The sequence below is a fragment of the Nycticebus coucang genome, chromosome 14 (genome assembly GCF_027406575.1).
Source record: "Nycticebus coucang isolate mNycCou1 chromosome 14, mNycCou1.pri, whole genome shotgun sequence".
Classification (NCBI taxonomy): Eukaryota; Metazoa; Chordata; class Mammalia; order Primates; family Lorisidae; genus Nycticebus; species Nycticebus coucang.
This window is the reverse complement of record NC_069793.1, coordinates 45,560,289-45,580,565: the sequence shown is the minus strand read 5'-3', so window position 1 is coordinate 45,580,565 and position 20,277 is coordinate 45,560,289.

The window sequence follows — 20,277 nt, the reverse complement described above, 5'->3', positions numbered from 1 at the left end:
ATTCATCTATAATTTTCTTTCTTTGTTTGATCCTTTCCTGGTTTGAGCATCAGGGTGATATTTGCTTCATAGGATGTGTTGGGAAGTATTCCTTCTTGTTCTATGCTTTGAAAAGGTTGTATTATATAGGTATTAATTCGTCTATAAGGGTTGATAGAATCCAGATGTGAAGAATTTGGTCTTGGACTTTTCTTTTTTGGGAGATTTTACACAGTTGAAACTATTTCAGTGATTGATATATGTGTATTCAAGATTTCTAATTCTTTCTGGTTGAGTTTAGGAAGGTGGTGTGCTTCCAGGCATTGGTCCATTTCCTTCAGATTTTCATATTTTTGAAAATATAGTTTTCTGTAGTAATAATTGAGGATTTTTTGAATTTATGAGGTGTCTGCTATTATTTCTCCTTTATCATTTCTAACAGATGATTTTATAGATTTTACTTTTGTGTTTATAGTTAGGTTGGCCACAGGTTTACCAATTTTGTTGATCTTTTTGAAAAACCAACTTTTTGTTTCATTGATCTTCTAAATGATTCTTTCGTTTTCAATTTCATTTAATTCTGGCCTAATTTTGGTTATTTATATAAACCAACAATAGTCAAGCTGAAAATATAGTTAAGGACTCTATTCCTTTTATAGTAGTGCCAAAGAAGATTAAATATCTGGGAATTTACCTAACAAAGAATGTGAAAGATCTCTATAAAGAGCATTATGAAACCCTGAGAAAAGAAATAGCTAAAGATGTTAACAAATAGAAAAACATACCATGCTCATGGCTGGGATGAATCAACATTGTTAAAATATCCATACTACCCAAAGAAATCTACAAATTTATTGCAATTCCTATTAAAGCACCATTGTCATACTTTGAAGATCTTGAAAAAATAGTGCTTTGTTTTATATGGAATCAGAAAAAACCTTGAATAGCCAATACATTACTCAGAAATAAAAACAAATCAGGAGGTATCATGTTACCAGACTTCAGGCTATACTATAAATCTATAGTGATCAAAACAGCATGGTACTGGCACAAAAACACAAAGATAGATTTATGGAACAGAAGAGAGAATCAAGAGATGAACCCAGCTACTTATTGTCATTTGATCTTTGATAAGCCTATCAAAAACATTCATTAGGGGAAAGACTCTATTTAATAAATGGTGCTGGGTGAACTGGTTGGTGACATGTGGAAGACTGAAACCAGATCCCCACCTTGCCCCATTAACAAAAATTGATTCTCACTGGATAAAAGATTTAAACTTAAGACATGAAACTACAAAAATACTAGAAGAGAGTGCAGGGAAAACACTGGAAGAAATCAGCCTGGGAGGATACTTTATGAGGAGGAACCCCTGGGTAATTGAAGCAACACCAAAAAAAATCACTGGGATCTGATCAAACTAAAAAGCTTCTGCACAGCAGAGAGCACAATAAGTAAAGCAAACAGACAACCTTCAGAATCCGAGATTTTTTCAGGCTATGCTTCCAACAAAGGTCTGATAACTAGAATCCACAGAGAACTCAAACTAATCAATAAGAAAGGAACAAATAATCCCATTTCTATGTGGGCAAGAGACTTGAACAGAAACTTCTCTGAAGAAGACAGGCACATAGTTTACAAACACATAAAAAAATTCTCATCATCTTTAATCATAGAGAAATGCAAATCAAAACCACTTTGAGATATCATCTAACTCCAGTAAGATTAGCCCATGTAACGAAATCCCCAAACTACAGATGTTGATGTGGATGTGGATAAGGGAACACTTGTACACTGCTGGTGGGAATGCAAGCTAATACAACCTTTTTGGAAAGAAGTTTGGAGAATACTCAAAGAACTAAAAGTAGACTTACTGTTCAATCCTGCAATTCCTCTACTAGGTATATACCCAGATGATAAAAAATCATTTTACAACAAAGACATTTGCACCAGAATGTTTATTGCAGCCCAATTCATAATTGCCAAGACATGGAAACAACCCAAGTGCCCATCGACCCATGAATGGATTAACAAATTGTGGTATATGTACACCATGGAATACTATGCATCCATAAAAAAGATGGTGACTTCACATCTTTTATGTTTACCTGGATGGAGCTGGAACATATTCTTCTTAGCAAAGTATCTCAAGAATGGGAAAAAAAGTGTCCAATGTACTCAATACGACTATGAAATCAATATATAATCACCTACACATTCATATGAATGGTAAAACTTAACTACAATCCAGAAAGTAGAAGGGAAGAGGAGAGAGAGGGGAGGGGATGGGAGTGGGAGAAGAGGGAAGGTATTTGGGAGGACCTTACCTAATGTGCATAATACAATGGTACATTTCAAAACTATTAAGAAAAGAATATAATTGTGATGTATGTGTTAATCAGTTCAATGTAAGAATTTCACATTGTATATAAAATCAGTGCACTGAACCCCATAAATGCATCAATGTATATAGTTATGATTTAATAAAAAAGTAAATAAATACAAAATAAAATAAAAAAAGAAAGCAAGAATGCCTGAAGCCCTGAAGTGGGATGCCAATTTCCAATGTATTCATTTAAAGATTTTTATTCAGAACCTGTGCCTGTATTACTAATTCAAAAATAAATTTTAAAATGAGGAAAATAAATTCAATGATCTAGCTAAGAAAAGGGAGATAGAGATGTAAGAATATATGGAGAATATGAAGGGGACATGATAGGGAGGAAACGAAGAGTACAGAAAACTCTTTCTTATGAGATTTTCTGTAAATGATAGAAGAACTATTAGGCCATGGATGGAGGGGAACATGAACTTGGGTGGTGTTTTAAGCTAGGAAATAGAATAAACTGAAATAAGCAATGGAACAGTCCATTAAGGAAGGACTCATTGAAGTCTCTGGAGGGAGAGGCAGTAATTATCTAAAGTGTTTCTGTGAGGAGAGGGCACAGGAAACAACAGCACACAGTGGAAATACTGATGTCCATCAGAAATTTCCAGAGCCCATTTCCTGGCATGAGAGAGAAGACAGAGAATTGGCTGAAAGAATATGTTCCAGATAGTCCAGTGTGGAGAGATGGGGAAGTTCTCAGAAGAGCATTACCTGAGAGCGATGAAAGGGTGAGGAGGCAGTTTCAGAAGAGAGGAGATGATATAAAGTATTTCCTTTGGGGACTGAGAGGCAATTTTAAAAACATTATGTGATTGCTCAGGAAAGCTAAGTGGACAGTTAAGGGTCAAAATCATCAATTTAAAGTGCAACCATTGGGCATGGTTGTGTGTTATTCTCCAGCCACACTCAGCTCCTTGGGAATAGACATGGGGTGAGTGGAGAATCGTTTTCAACCAGGGCCAGAGGCTTGAAAAGATGCTTCACCAAAGGAGAGACATGGAGGGCAAATAAACACGTGAAAAGTTGTTCCACATCACTAGCTGTTAAGAAAATATCAACTAAAATCACAATATGGTACCACTCTTTAGCCTCTTAAGTGGCTAAAATATCAAATACTGATATTTATATATGTTGAATAAGATCTTTCACACACTGCCGGGGAAAAAGTAAAATGGTAAATAAAATGCAACAACTCTACCTGCAATAATTTGGATGGATCTGGAGAACATTATGCTGAGTGAAATAATTCAAACTCAAAGGGTTAGATGGTATGTGAATCCATTTACATAACACTTACAAAATCCTCAAATTATAGACACAGGATAAATTAATGGTTAGTGGTTTTGGAGAAGAGGCATGTGTTGTACATCCTAATAGGGGCAGCCCATGGGAGTTCTTTTGTAGTGAAGAACAGTTCTGTATCTTCAATGTGGTGCTGGTTATATGACTCACACATGTAACAAAATCTTATAAAACAACAGACTCAGGAATATCTCACTCCTGAAAGAATACATGCATGCAAATAGTGATGAAATATGGTAAGATTGCTTTTATAATAACTGAGTTGAACCCATGTCAATCTTCTAGTTTAGATAATATAGTATATTTATATAATATTTCTTTCTTTCTTTTTTTTTTGAGACAGAATCTCATTATGTCACTCTCAGTAGAGTGCTGTGGCGTCACTCAACCTCACAACAACCTCAAACTCTTGGGTTTAAGTTGTTGTTGAGCTCACAACAACCTCAAACTCTTGGGTTTAAACAATTCTCTTGCCTCAGCCTCCCAAGTAGCTGGGACTACAGGTGCCCGCCATAATGTCTGGCTATCTTTTGTTGCAGTTGTCATTGTTGTTTAGCTGGCCCAGGCCAGGTTTGAACCCACCACCCTCGATGTATGTGGCTGGTGCCATAACCACTGTGCTACGGGTGCCAAGCCTATTTATATAATATTTCACCATGGGTGTAGGCTGGGTGATGGGTTTATAGGAAGTATCTACTGTGTTTGTAACTTCTTGTTAGTCTTCAGCTAATTCAGAATGAAAAGTTAAAGAACTGGAAAGATCAGTTAGTTGGGTTGATTACCTCCATGAATACTGAACTCACCAAGAATAGGGGCAGTAGTATGCTGGAGATGTTTGTATATCAGGCACATAGGCCACAATATAATATTATAAGCATTCACACATCCTGTACAGCACATGTGGAATTTTGATCATGTTTCCTTCCAATCTCTTTTAAAAGTGAATAAATGTAATTTTACAGGTATGAGTAAAGGGTGAACCCTGCATCTCTCTTTTTCCTGATCTCTTCCACATGCCTGAAACTAATACACATTATTCTTTCACATGTGTAGTAGACTGTTAAAACAGAAGTATTTACCTAAATGTCATGACTCTAGATAATGCATTACAAAATATGTGTAAGATGACATAAAATTTGAATGGGAAGGTTTTGATCACTCATTACTCACTTTTTTTCTCTCAGAATACAATTTATTTATTCATTTTTTAATTAAATCATAAACACATAGATCGTGTATACATTAGTGCGTTTATGGGTTACAATGTGCTGATTTAATATAGAATTAGGAACACTTACATCATACCTCATCTCATTTACTTAGTTTCATTACTCACTCTTAAGCATTCATCTGTATCAAGTCTTTTAAGAAGTTTAATGTTCAATTTTTATGTAGGGAGTAAAAGATTAAAGTTAATTTAAAGATGAACTAGTTTCCCTTTTCTCAATTTGGGCCTTTTGCAAGCAAAACGAGTACATTGGAGGTGTGTGCATTCCACTGCTTCTTTATCCTCCCACTAAATCTTCCTACTTCTTATTGTTTCACCTCTTTAGTTTTTGTTTGTTTGTTTGTTAGTTTTAATAACCTGTGTTTTATGCCCTTGTCAGGATGGCCCAATGCATGGGAGAGCAGAATGATGCCTTTATAACTTATTGAGCTGGCTGGTCTAACTAGCCCTCCCCAGTATCCAGACTCTACATTATTGTAGAGTTGACTCCAACCTATTTTGCAAAACTTATGCCAACCTCCATCACTTCAATGCCATGACAGACATTTTTCTGAGTACTATGATTTTATGATCCATCTTAAGAGAGGGAACTTACAGCCATAACCAAATGCTTGGGGTGGCACAAAGAAAGAAGTTCATTTACAGACTGATCACTATTCCCTAAACCAACTCTATGCTATTATTAACAATACCACTGTGGATTGCCTCCTCTCCCATTTCCACCTTCCAGATCCTATTTATCATTTCTTGCCTACTTCAAAAACTTATATGCCTGACAGAAGTGACAGAGGATACATGTTGGGTAAATTGCAGAGTTTTCTGTCTTCATTCTAAATATATTAGAAAGTCTTACTTAATCTCACCTTCCTAATGAAATCTTCTCCCTATGCTCCCCATCTTTGCATCTACATTCTGGACACCCTGGAGGATTTAGAATAGTTGGACCCACATGACAGGCAGGTGTAAGGAGTTCTCCTCTTTCACACTCTAGCTCCATGAGAACAGCACCAAATTCCATCTACATTGGTGCATTGACAATACTGTTGCCCAACACGTACCACACAATCATCCAGAAAGAGCATCACAGCCATCTCCTTGAATTCTTGGTACCTTCCATGTAGGTAAGCAGAGTATGTACTTCCTGTAAATGTAGTCATTGTATAGAGACATGCATTTCTCAGGCTTTCTGAGGAGCACTTCTACACACCGTTGCCAGTAGTGGTAAAGTCAAACATTATCACTTTATTATGAAAACAGATACCTCAACAGAAATAGCAAAAGATTTAGGCTCTGGCAATTCCATAACCTCACTTCTTCTCAATGGGCCTGTAAAACTTGATGGTCTTATATTCTTAGAACTTTCACGGAAAGACTCAGCCAGATGTATCTGTACTAAACTCTGAGGTATACAGAGTTCTCCTACAACTGAAGAAATCTGAAAACTAAAAATAAATGGCTTTTCAAGATAAAGTCTACTTTGAAACTAACAGTGAGGTTGTCGTTGGCCCATCAGGACCTAGTGGGACATATTTATAGACTACACACTGGTGAGGCAAGAAGTTAATAAACAATTATCAGTTATTAAGAGCACAGGCCACAGTTTTCTAGAACCCAAGGCCAACCTGTCACCATAACATGCACAAATGCCACCAGAGGGGTTTTTATAAACTCAATTTCTTAGACTTTATTGTGCATATGTCTTTGTCTCTAGGGACATTATTTTTCCTAACCCAGATATTTCAAATGAGATTTATAAGTAGCAGAACTTCCTTATTGAGAACCAAGCTTTCCACCTGAAGCCATGCCTCAATCAAAGAACATGATTCTTTGGGAAATGGAGTCTGAGAAGAAAACAAAAATCTTCTTTTCCCACACTGTCAGTTGAAAAATATTTATAAATAAGAGATTTGGATTTTAAATCATGGACTCTTGGCTTGGTGTCTGTAGCTCAGTGAGTAGGGTGCTGGCCACATACACCAAGGCTGGCAGGTTCGAGCTTAACCCGGGCCTGCTAAACAACAATGACAACTGCAACCAAAAAATAGCCAGGCATTGTGATCGGTGCCTGTAGTCTCAGCAACTTGGGAGGCTGAGGCAAGGGAATTGCTTAAGCCCAAGAGTTTGAGGTTGCTGTGAGCTCTGGTACCACAGCATTTTGCTTAGGGCGACATGGTGAGACTCTGTCTAAAAAAAAAAAAAAAGAAAAAATCATGGACTCTTTTCATTGCAATGAAAATTGGAAAGGAAAAGCAATAAGTAAGAAGGATTAAGAATAAGAAGAAGATAGCATGATACATTTATAGATAATGTCAAGAAGAATTGGAGACATTCTCCTTTCAGGCTAATGCCTTCTTAGGAAAACTTAAAAGGCCAGGTTAAAAAGTCCGTTTGAAAACATTGGAGAATCCGTAAGGAATTTCAGAGGTAGGAGGCTGAGAGGAGAGCAGGTAATTATCAAATGTGTCAAGGCCATGTTCACTGTCAGAGTCATATCTTACTGGCCAGAGCAGATGCTGTTTCTCACTGAAACTATCTTATGTTCTGACAATTCCGGGGTTCCCTGAGGAAGGCAATCTCCACATTCAGCTGACTCAGGAGTGTTCTGTAGAGCCCTTCTTGCCACCACTGCCTGTAAGAGCCTGCAAAGAAGTAAATCATGTGGTAAGCATTCCTGTCAACAGAGGACAGGCAACTGAAACCAGATTAAGGTGATGTATGAAAGTAATTCTGAATCCAGTTCAGTACAAACCAGCAGATGCTGTGTGCAGGACACAGAGGAGGAAGCCCAGCACTGTGAACCTGAAGGTCACATTCAGCCTGGTCAGCTGTGCCAATTGGGGCTGCACAAGATCTGATCAGCAGGGCCTGGGTGGCTCCACAAAAATAAGCCACATGCATCTGTAAAACTAAGATGCCTGACACCAACCATCCTCATGTTTACTGTCTGTTGAGTCTGTTCTTCAGCAGGGTAAGGACCCAGGACAGGGCACACACATGAGCTGACAGGTGTCCCAGGTGGCAGCAGTATGAGAAGGGCCACAGGGATGACAGGCAGTGCTCAGTGCTAATGGGACTCAGTGTGCTCAGGCCTGCAAGATAGGAAGAGAGAGCATCACAGTGAGGAAAGAGAGGTGGATGAAGATGGAGATGGGAAAAGTTGGTGAGGTTCTTCAGGGAACTGGTAATGTAGAAGCAGAGGAAGAGCAAGTGGCCCCAGAGAGACTGAGATGTAGATGGAGAAGGGGTTTCTGCAAGTGGGGAAGCCATAGAAGCCACAATCAGTCTGGCCAGGGCAATAGTAAGATCAGCAAGTTTGGGATCAGAGTCACCAAGTCACAGGATAATGGAAGATTCCTTTCTCTTCCATTGATTGGTGTGAGTTCTGCCTTCCAGGCTGGGATGGTTGGATCATATTCAGAAACCTTACACTGGTGTCCCTGGGAACAGAGAGAGACTTGGGCACCAGCTGCATGATCTCTGATTCTCAGCATCCCTTGCTCTGTGGGGATAACTGTCACTGTGATACAGAGGAGGAGAGCAGAGGCTTGCAGTAATTTCTTGAAGGCCCTGGAGTCCTGGAACATGGAGTCAAATTCAGTTCTCACTGACTCTAAAGCCTGGGCTCATTATACTGCTGTACCTGCCCTGTATTGGAGTATTCTAAAGTCCCAACCCTGCTACTCACCCTCCTACCATGTCCTGCAGTCTTGTGAACAGGTGGCAGGAGGGGACAATCTGTATAGGCTGGATGCGACAGGAACAGGACTCTAAGCCTGAGAACAGAGTTTTCCTCTTATGGGGTAAGAAATCAGAAGCCCTGGGCTTGACCCATGGGTCACCAAGGTCTTATTTACCAAAGAGAGTAAAGACTTTGCTCTGGGGCCTTGAGAAGAATGTGACTCCTTGCTCAGAGAAGTGTGAGCCTGGTTAGGCCTCTTAAATGTCTCAGTGTCAACCTTTTGAGGATAGGATACACTTTTCTATACTTCATTGCTGTGCCCTCAATGTTTAGCTTCACACTGGGGACACAATGTGTATTCAAAAAACTTGTAATTAACAAATGAATGAATGAATGGGCATCTGAAATTAATGGGCATCTTAGTCTAGAAGAGGATTTGGGTTAAATGTAAAACAAAATTTTTTTAAGGAAATTAAAATTACTGGAATATACAAAGGCCTTCTGTAAAGTACCCATGTATGTAATATGAAAGATAGTATTAACAATAATCTGGATAATTTCCTGACAGCCCTCGTATATATGCACAGTGAACTTGTGCTTCTTGTAGGATAATGCGACTATTCTGACTTATGGACTGTGGCTCATGTGATTAATGGATTGACAAGGGTTGGACAGGGATACAGCGTTTATGTTCCAGTGTGAGTGTCTTTAGGAACAGGGAACTCTAAGTCTTGGGTTGGGATGGATGTTGCCTGAAGAGGGAAGCTGCCTGCCCTGCTGAATAGTGGCCCTGGAGGACAGCAGCCCTGATGAGGTTACCAGACATGCTGAGGTCTTTGTATGAACAGGAAACCAATGTCTACTGTGTTAAGTCATCAACATTTTGGTGGTGTTTATAGCCTTGTTGTCACCTGGTTCATTCTGACTAATATAGTAACAAACATGTATAATGTATATATTGAATATAATTTTTACTAATGCATAATTTGGAATCAATTAATAATGTATCATATTCAGAAATTTTATGTTATAATTTCATAAATAGTCCATAAAATTATAAATAATCTTCCTAGGATTCTTTAATATGCAGCTCACTATTTACAATTAAGCAATATCATTTTTAAGGATTAGTTGCCTAAATCATAGGCTTGTATTATTGGGCAGAACATCAAAGTTTCATTTTGCATGCTCCACAGTTCAGAGAGATATGTATCTAAACATACAATGTCACTGAGTTGTCTAAAGCAATGGCTTCTAAAATCTTGATAATCAGAAATATCAGGGGGAACATGAAACATGAAACATATCACACTTCTGGAGTTTTGTTTAAGCAGGTCCAGGATAGAACCCAGGAATTCACATTTTAAGACCTCTGCCAGATGGTATCAGTCACAGTGAGGTCTGAGAATCACTGATCTGGATGATGACTTTCAAATTTAATTTCTCATTACTGCAATGTAGGCTTGGCTCAAAATATGAATTTTGAGTCCATGTTGAAATCACTTGTAATTTTAGGCCAGGTTCACTAGAAGCAGAATGCAAGACCAGGATTCATGGGCATGTAATTATGAGTAGCTGAGGAGTGCTGTCAGGAGAAGCCTGTAAGAGAATGGGGAAAGAAGGATAGAGAGGGACTAGAAAATGAAGGACATGATTCCAGCAAAGTCTAGCCCTAGCATGATCTTGCTGGGGACTCTGGAACATAGATTGCACTATAGAGCTTGCACCCTTCCATCATTCAAGGGAGTTGAGCTTCTATACATCCTCATGCATTGGTTAGTCATTGAGTCTAAGAAGCCCAGTATGGGGGTGATGTAAACTGAGTTGGCATCAAGCATCCAAGGACATTTGTTGGTCAAGTTGCAGTTGTGAGCTGCTAGCCAGAATTCAGTTGGTAGCTGGGGGTCATATCTCCAACTGAAAAAGGGAAACAAATGCAACAACAGAACCTACTATTATCTGCCCTTGTAACACTCATGACCATTGCTTCCTAGTGAATTCACTCCATCTTGTCACAGCTTCTCCAGTATTCTGGATGGCCACAACTGGTAGGGAAAGTTACAGGCAAGGGATGTTGGGTGAGTTACAGCCCCACATCTGTAGCTGGTTTGTAGGCTGGTTTAAGAAATTGATACCAATTTTCTTCTATACCAATTTTTCTTGAGTGTTCTGATCATGAAGGAATGCTGGATATTATCAAAAGCTTTTTCTGCATCAATTGAGAGAATCATATGGTCTTTGTTTTTTAATTTGTTTATGTCTGAATTATATTTATAGATTTACGTATATTGAACCAGCCTTGAGACCCTGGGGGATAAAACCTACTTGGTCATGATATGTCATTTGTTTGATGTGTTGCTGGATTCTGTTTGTTAGGATCTTGTTGAATATTTTTGCATCTATATTCATTAGTGACATTGGTCTATAATTTTCTTTCCTTGTTGGGTCTTTTCCTGGTTTGGGGATCAAGGTGATGTTTGCTTCATAGAATGTGTTGTGTATAGTATTCTTTCTTTTTCTATATTTTGGAACAGGTTGAGTAATATAGGTACTAGTTCCTCTTTAAAGGTTTAGTAGAATTCTTACGTGAAGCCATCTGGTCCTTTCACCACTGTGGAAGTTGGAATTTGATCAAAAATTTCTGAGTGAGTTTAGATTCCTTCATTCCTTTAAGCTCATCCATATCTTTTCTATATTCTTTTTTTTTTCTTTTTAATTGTTGGGGATTCATTGAAGGTACAGGAAACCAGGTTACATTGATTGCATTTGTTATGTAAAGTCCCTCTTACAATTGTGTCTTGCCCCCAAAAGGTGTGTCACACACCAAGACCTCACTCCCCTCCCTCCTTCCCTTTCTCTGCTCTTCCTTTCCCCACCCCTCCCTTTTCTATATTCTACATATCTCTCATCTGACTTTTGGTTCTGTACTTCCATTTTCTCTTCCAATCCCTTTATTATCTTAATCAATCATATTTAAATCCCCTTTTTGTTGAATCCATTAATTCTTTATAGGAAGAGACTTCTTGGGCGGCGCCTGTGGCTCAGTCGGTGGGGCGCCGGCCCCACATACCGAGGGTGGCGGGTTCAAGCCCGGCCCCGGCTGAACTGCAACCAAAAAATAGCTGAGCATGGTGGCGGAAGAGACTTCTTTATAAGTTGCCTCATGGTCCCTTAGAGGAGTTGCTATCATTTGGTTATTTGTGGTGCCTGAGTTTTTCTGTTGGTTCTTCTTCATGTGTGCTTTCTTCTTGTTCACTTCTTTGTGCACCTTTTTCCTTCACACTTCTTCCTTTGCTTCAAGTTACCTTGTCTCAGAGTTTAGGTGAGGAAGAGGGCTCTTGGTATGGGGTCAGAAGGCAAAGAAAGGGACAGCAAGCAAAGGGAAGTGAGAGTAAAGGAGAAAGAGAAGAAGAGAAAAAGGAAATGAAAAATAAAAAGGGGTAAGTGTAGGGGAAAAGCAACAGGAAGAAAAAGAAGAAAAAGAAAGGTAAAAACAAAGGGAGAAGGGAGGCTAATAGAAGAAAATTGAGGAGCAAGTGAGATGGAGGACAGGAAGGGAGGATGAGAGTGATGGAAGAGATGTTGTTGTTCTGCTCTGTCCTACAGCCAGTCCTATAGCTCGAGGGTTGTGACGAGCTGAGCTGGGTGGATTTCTCAAAGATAGGTCCACCTTACTTTTCTGACCACAGCCAGACTCTTCCTTTGCCAAATAAATAAATAAATAAATAAAAAGAGAAGAAAAGCAAACACAAAACCCAAGAAGCAATAGTTGGATAAGTAAGAAGGTAAGGGGGGAAAAAAAGGAAAAGAAAAAAGTAGAAAAGATCTGTAATGTGATCTTCCTACTACTCTCTTCCTAGGGCTAAGATTAGAAAGTTCTTCTGGCTTCTTTGAGTCAGGCTGCTGCTGCGGTCAACCTCCTAGGCCACCGCGGTGTCCCACTTGCCCTCAGCAAGGAAAGGGTGAAAAGAGAAAGAAGAAAGAAAAAAGAGAAGACTATATATATATATATATATATACATGCATAGATCAAGGAAAATTAAATGTGCTGTTGGATCAAATTAAGGGGAGAGAGGGAGAAGGCATAAGGAAAGAAAACAGAAAGGCAACAAACCAAGAAAAAGAGAAAGGCAATACTAGAAATGGGGTGGGGGTTAATATCTTGGCTGATGCTGAAGTACTTTATGTGGGAGAGATGGGGTAAGTAGAAGGGACTCTATCAACTGAGAGAATGCCATGGGTGAGGGAGTAGGGAGTAGAGAATACTAGGGTGAGGGAGTAGTTCAAGCTAAAATTCTGCAACCAAAGCCAGAAACAAAAGAAAAATTAAAAGAATATAGATGTCCTTGCTCTTGTTCAATGTAAAAAATGGGATCTAGGAGAAAAATCCAAACTTAAAAAGCAACAGGCATTGAAACAAAATATTAGAAAAGAAAAACAAAGTAAAATTTAAAAAAAGCTAAGGTAACCTGATATAAGCACTCTCAGCAACCAATTGAGGAAACTAAATTAAGGATAAAAGAGAAGAAAAAAAAAAAACGAGAAAAGAAAAAAGCAACAGCAACCAAAAGAAAAAAAAAATTATATACAAGACATAGGGATTAGATTTCTGTAGTATATTTATGCTGTAATATACTTCCTGGACAACAAGTGGTGCTATGAATTTGGGGGACAAACAACACAGGTATTAACCTCTGTCTGGTTCCGAGGCTTAGAGCAGTATGCCAGCTTACTTGTTCCTGGTGGTTGCCCATCCACTTCAGCACTTAGCTCCCACATATCTGGGATTCCACAGTTCTGAACAGTTCCTTAGCAACAGGCCTCTGCAATCCTCTACATGGGGAGCAGGGGTCCCTGTGCCTGTCCCGAGTGAAGGATCACTCTCGCAGCCAGGATGCTGTCTACCTTGCCCTATGTCCCCAGCAAGAAGCCCACCAGCACCATGGCACAGTGTTTCCAACAATGGTATGACGCTGATAGGAAACTGCCAAACCACAGCGAGGCTGCACCAGACAGGACCCCAAACTGGTCCCCAAATTCAGCTTGGGAGTGCCTACTTCTTCATTCCTTTCAGAATTCCTGAGCCTGATAAGGGCACATGTTCACTTTCCGATGGGCGCCCAGCAACATGTCAGCTCACACTCGCTTCTGTGGCTCTCCTCTATCTGGGAACCCCTCCCCTGTGTATGACCCATGGGTTGCCACCCTTGTCAGAGTGGCTCCAGCCAGCAATCCAATCTGGCCACCGTAGCCCGGGGCCTCTTCCCTCCCAGAGGCACTGCAGCATGGGGGAACCTGACAAAACTTGCCCAGATGTGATAGTTCTCCACACCTCCAGCCGAATCCTGCTGCGTGCTTCCACGCTGCACACTCCCAGCCACCACTGTACTCGATATGCCACACAGGGACTGATCCAACCTTCTCCCTTTGCCCCTTTGCTCTTGGACGGCTCCACTAAAGGCCCATCCGCCATCATGCACAGCCCCCCATGAAAGGCATTTGTAACACATTAACTACTATGTGACTCGCATTTAGCATATGCTAGTTATGAGTCTGGGGCCTTGTGAAGCATATATAACTCACACATTTCTTGATCTAATAACACATCATGGCCCCAAGGAATTTTTTTCCTGGTGTGGCAGTCAGTGTGTTCAAATGATATTTTCCTACTGTGAACATTTCCCTTGAGAGGAAACCACAGAATAATCCCCTGACACTCTGTAATAAAAATATTTTTGTACTGCTTCCCCTTTTATTTTTCCCAGGGACAGAATGTGTTTGAATTCAAATTCTGTTGTGTGAATGATTCTTGCATGGGCGATGCCACAGAAATTAAGCCTGGGATTAAATGTGGGAGAATAAGGAAGGCTGAAAGCTTGCTCAGGCAAACAGCAATTTTATTTCTTCCACCAAGGCTTATATAGGCACATAATTTAATCAATAAACATGTGACTTAAACCTCAGCCCCAGGCCTCTTACTGCCTGGCACCTAGGGGCCTACAGATTAACCAGATTAACTGATAACCACTTCACTAATATTATCTAAAGCTATTCTATGGGCTAAGGTTTAACCGGATTAACTGGTAACCACTTCACTAACATTATCGAAAGTTATTCTTGCGCTAAATAATCAAAAACAAAACCACAAAGCAAGGTTCTGAGGAAATAAGATGTTTGAATGCTGGACCTTTAACGGACCATCTGGAGGCAGGCAATCACCTTTACGGAGTCTTCTGGAAACAGCTGAGCTATACGGGTATCTGCCTGCAGGCCTGCCCCACGAAGCTCGGCCCTAAATCACTTCTACGTGATTAGGCCCTAAGCCACATGTGCAGTTCTAGCCAGGTTCTTTCCCTTCCAACTCACAAAAGACTTCAAACTTGCCTTCACAAAATGGAACCATTTAAAGGTCTACTTATAGGCTTTTTGCCTATAATTCCCTTTTGGAAACTTTGCAGTGTGATGTGTTCGCAGCCTCCTTCCTGTATTTTCATGGCTCGGTATTTCATAACTGTCTAGAATTAATGAAGATGCCTACAGCAGCCATCTAGCAGGACATGTCCCTGAGTCATCTGCTAGAGAACAGCCTGAGATTGTAGGGGTGCAGTCTCTCTTGAGAGTAGCTACGTGCCCTGGGGCCGAGAGTTGTCCTCTGGTATCCCTTCACCTAAAAAAGCTAACCTCTTTGCTTGTTAAGATGTTCTTCTCTGTTCACCTCATTCCCACCCTTATTTGGATGCTAGTATTGAGGGGGAAAGGCAGAAATGAGTCTTGTCCTCTGGAATTCCTCACACTTGTAAAGGAAAAAAAAAAAACTTTCTAAAAAGGACAAGGAAAATCCACCTAGCAAGGTGTTGTAAAAACATACAATGCAAAAATGCACTTTAGGCACAGTGCAGTGTCTCCTGGGAGGGTAGTCACCCAGCACTTCACTGAGCAGAATAGGGGTGAGAGAATGTTCCCAACGTTAGGATGCCCTTATTGATACTGGAGTCAGATGCATCTGTATTCCAACCAGTCCTGCCCCTTTCTGGGTTTGCCACCTTAAAAAATTTTGTTTTCTTATTTGAGGCTCTGTTTTCCATTAAATATAAAAGCAGATCTCATAATAATGTATGATAAGAACAAACCTTCAGAATATTATGTTAACTGAATATGCTGGCAACAAAATGATGCATATTGCATTAATTTCACTTATATAAGCTATCTTAAGTAGTCAAACTCATAGAAATAGAAAATAGAATGGTGTTTGTCAAAGCTGTTACTCAAGGGTTGAAGAGAAGGTAAAATGAGTTTTTACTTGGGTATTGCGTGGTAGATCTGAATGATTTCAAAGTTCTAGAGATCTTTATAACAGTAAGTAACAAATATACTTAACAGTACTGAAATGTAAACTTAAAAAGATTTTTAAGGTCAGGTGCGGTGGCTCACTCCTGTAATCCTAGCACTCTGGGAGGCTGAGGTGGGTGGATAGCCTGAGCTCACAGGTTCAAGACCAGTCTGAGTCAGAGCGAGACCTCATCTCTAAAAATAGCTGGTCATTGTGGTGGTTGCCTGTAGCCCCAGCTACTTGGGAGGATGAGGCAAGAAAACTGTTTGAGCCCAAGAGTTTGAGGTTGCTGTGAACTATGATACCACAGCACTCTGCTGAGCCAAGGTGGACAAAGTGAGACTCTGTCTCAAAAAAAAAAGGTATTTTTTTATAAGATAAAAGTATATATATATATATTATATATTTGTGTGTGTGTGTGTGTGTGTGTGTGTGTGTGTGTGGTTTTTGACCAGGGCTGGGTTTGAACCCGCCACCTCCGGCATATGGGACCGGCGCCCTACTCCTTGAGCCACAGGCGCCGCCGAAAAGTATATTTTAATACAGAAAAAATTCAACATTGAAAAAAAGAAGTATTTTTAGGAATACTTTTTGCTCTGTTTTGTTTTGAGACAGAGTCTCACTCTGTTGGGTACAGTGCCATGGCATCATAATTGCTCACAGCAGCCTCAAACTCTTGGACTCAAGAGATCCTCTTCGGAAGCGGGGATTGGTGTGCTCCCACTAAATGGGCACAATGTAATGGTAGATGGCATGACTCCTCAGTGTGGGACACAATTACAATAAGGACGCTATCTAACAAATGCAAACATTGTAACCTAATTGTACCTCACATTGATCCAAAATAAAAAAAAAAAAAAGAAAGAAAGGAAGAAAGAAATCCTCTGGCCTGTCTTCTGAGTAGCTGGGACTCTAGGCATGAACCACCACAGCTGGCTAGGGTCTCTCTCTCCCTCTTGCTCAGTCAGGCTGGTCTTGAACTCCTGAGCTCAAGCAATCCGTCCACCTCAGCCTACCAGAGTGCTAGGTAGGATTCCAGGTGTGAATCAGCCAGCTGATAATACCTTTTGTTATGTGTTCTTTTAATAATACAATTTTGAGCAGATAACAAAAAGAGACAGTTTATAAGTCTTTCCAAAAATTACCTCCAAATAACAAGTGTTTCTCTCACGCACATAAAAATATAGATCCATGGTGAAATTAAGACTATTTTTATGACCATTCAACTAGATAAGAGAAAACAAATATTAAAAACTAAGGAAGAGCTGGGGCTCAGTGGCTCATGCCTGTAATCCCAGTAGTCTGGGAGGCCTAGGCAGGTGGATTGCCTGAGCTCACAGGTTCAAGACCAGCCTGAGCAAGTGCAGGACCCTGTCTCTAAAACATAGCCGGACACTGTAACTGGTCCCTGTAGTCCCAGCAACGAGGGTGTCTGAGACAAGACAATAGCCTGAGCCCAAGACTTTGAAGTTGCTGTTAGCTATAAGTACATGACACGCTACCAAAGGCGACAAAGTGAGACTCTGTCTCAGAAAAGAAAAAAAAAAAAAACTAAACAAGAAAATAAATATATAAGATGAATCATAAACAAGGTCTGTTAAGAAAAACACATACATATAGTATTTGTGATATACATATGTCTAATATTTTGATTGAACTTTATATTGTCTTAAAGTGTATATATAGAGTTACACATTCTTATCTAACAATATAAGACATAGATAAACCAAATACACAATAAACTGATGTTAAGGAAACTGACCTAACAAGAAACACAGTAATAAGGAGTTATAAAACAAGAATATTAGAAACTTTAGCCCATGAAATTCTGTATGGAAATTAATATAACATTAAAAAAGAATGTTTTTCTAGATAACTAGAAGGTTCAACTAGGACCTATGATCCCTATGTATCTATAGAGAGCAGATATTTTCAATCACTGGCACATGGTGTATGAAAATACAATTTCACAGAAAATACACTATAATCAATAATAAAAGCCTCAGGTAATGATATTTTAATGCATAGCACTTAAAAGGCTTTAAAAATAATAGGTTTTGCCTGGACGCTGTGGTTCATGCCTGTAATCTCAGCACTCTGGGAGGATGAGATGAGTGGACTGACTGACCTCAGGAGTTCAAGATCAGCCAGAGACAGAGTGAGACCCCCTCTCTACAAATGGCCAGGCATTGTGGAGGGCACCTGTAGTCCCAGCTACTTGGGAAGCTGAGGCAAGATAATCACTTGAGCCCAAGAGTTTTACATTGTTGTGAGCTATGACACCACTGCACTCTACTGTGAGTGGCAAAGGGAGACTCTGTCTCAAAAAAAGAAAAAGAAAAACCACAAGTAGCTGGGACTACAGGCATGTATCCATTGAGACTTTTCACTCTCCAGAAGATGCTCTGGTGAACATATGGCCCCTCTCACCCCCACTAAATTACTCAGTGAACACGCAGCTATTTACATACACTTGGAAAGAGAAATTCCTCCTTGAATTCACAGAGCTTGAGCTAGAACTAAGGACACAGTAATACATGTAAATATGATGAAAGTGCAGTTTGATAAGTATATTCTCACCTATGACGTTTTATAATTAAATATCTGTAACTACTGTATTTTATCTAATCCTGAACTATATTGCCTTCTTGATTCTAGAACTATTTGATGATGCAGGAACAGTAGAAATGTCCAGGGATGCATTTCAAATCAAGAATGGAACCTCTGCTTGTTGTCAACAGATCAGTTTTGTATCTTTTTCATTTCAAATCCTCACTATGGACTCTATTTGGGGGTACACCGTTTCTCTCCTATGACTTATTTTAAGAAACAGAGAACACAATGTGGGGGATTGGGGTTTAGTTTTTCAGATAAACTACTTCAACTTCGATGACAGTTTTGCACACTGAAATCCCACTTGCCTGCAGAGCAGCAGCTGGACCTCACAGTGTGGATTGTGCCTTCACTGGGAAGGCTCTGTGACGCCCATCACCATGGTGACCTGAGAGTATATATCTTGGCCCCTCCTGCTGCCACTTGCCATTCAACATGGGAAACCTGAAAAGCCGATTCAAAGGTATGTTCATACTGACCTGTGGGATGCTCTGCTCCTTCACAATGACTAGGTAGAGTATTTCTCACAATATTTTACTTACAAAATTATCCTCTGCATTTTCCCATGGGTGGTTATAGTGTGTTTCTGGTTTTGTTTGATTCCCCAATTTATATTTGATACTCCTGTCAAGCAGGTTGCTCTAAAGTTTATCTCCTCCTTTCAAAAATAGATTCTTTTTTCTTTTATCCTGTGATCCTCAAACATTGCTCAATTAGATGTCCCCTAAATTGGAAAATATGGGAACATCTATTTCCATGTCATTTTAACTTAACTGAGTACCTGCTAAAGCCATTCATTTTAGAAATTTGGAGGAAATCCAGAAGGCAGGAGATGACTTTGTGGGTTTTCACATGTTCAACTCTATGTTTCACACGTCTTTTCTTTTTCCTGAAATGTGTGCTGAGTTCAGTCAACTTTTGGCATGTCATTTCTGTTCATATGTAAATTTAAAAAAACAACAAATCTCAGTGTGTGCTCCCTGGTGTCACTCTATAAAACAAAACACACATTGACTTTAATTATATTGAGGCTGGTCAGATAAGTAGACAAGGAGGCTACTAGTTTATCTCAACTACCAAAGCACCAGCCCAGACAGCTACTCTTTTGGTGAATTCTCCCTAGCTGCTTACTCAGTTTAATGAGTGGTAGGAAAGGTTATTGTTTGTGAAAACATTATGAGGCAGATTTTCACAATGTCCTACAGTCTGAGCACACTTGGGGGACAAGCAGACACTGGTCATTCAGTGTGGTCACCTGAGGGGCAGCTTGCAGCGTGACAGTACTGGGGGAGGAAGACCACAGATGTGATGCCAAGACCCTCAGAGGATTTCCTTCAGAGGAAACAGGGCCACATTAGGGACGGAAGATGCGTAAGGTAGAGGAGAGAGGATGTGTCATGATCAGGGCAACCTCCTTATCCAGGCATGTCCTCTGGGGCATCAACTTGGATTCCCCTTGAACAATGGGTAGGAATATTGGAGAAAGAGAGTCAGGGGAGCTCTTGAATCAGGAGTCCAGGATATGGTGGAGAGGTCCCAGTCATCAGAGATTTGTGCCTCCCATGGAACCATGTACACTTCCCATGCCAGATCCATCACTCATTCATGATGTGATGCTAAAAGCCACTTAGCTTCCCTCAATGTCACAACCACTCAGTAGAAAACAGGAGGTACAGCACCTCCTCTGCCCACCCATGGGCTGATGTGGGAATCACAGGTCATAATGCCAGACATTCCCTGACAGGTGCAGAGCATCA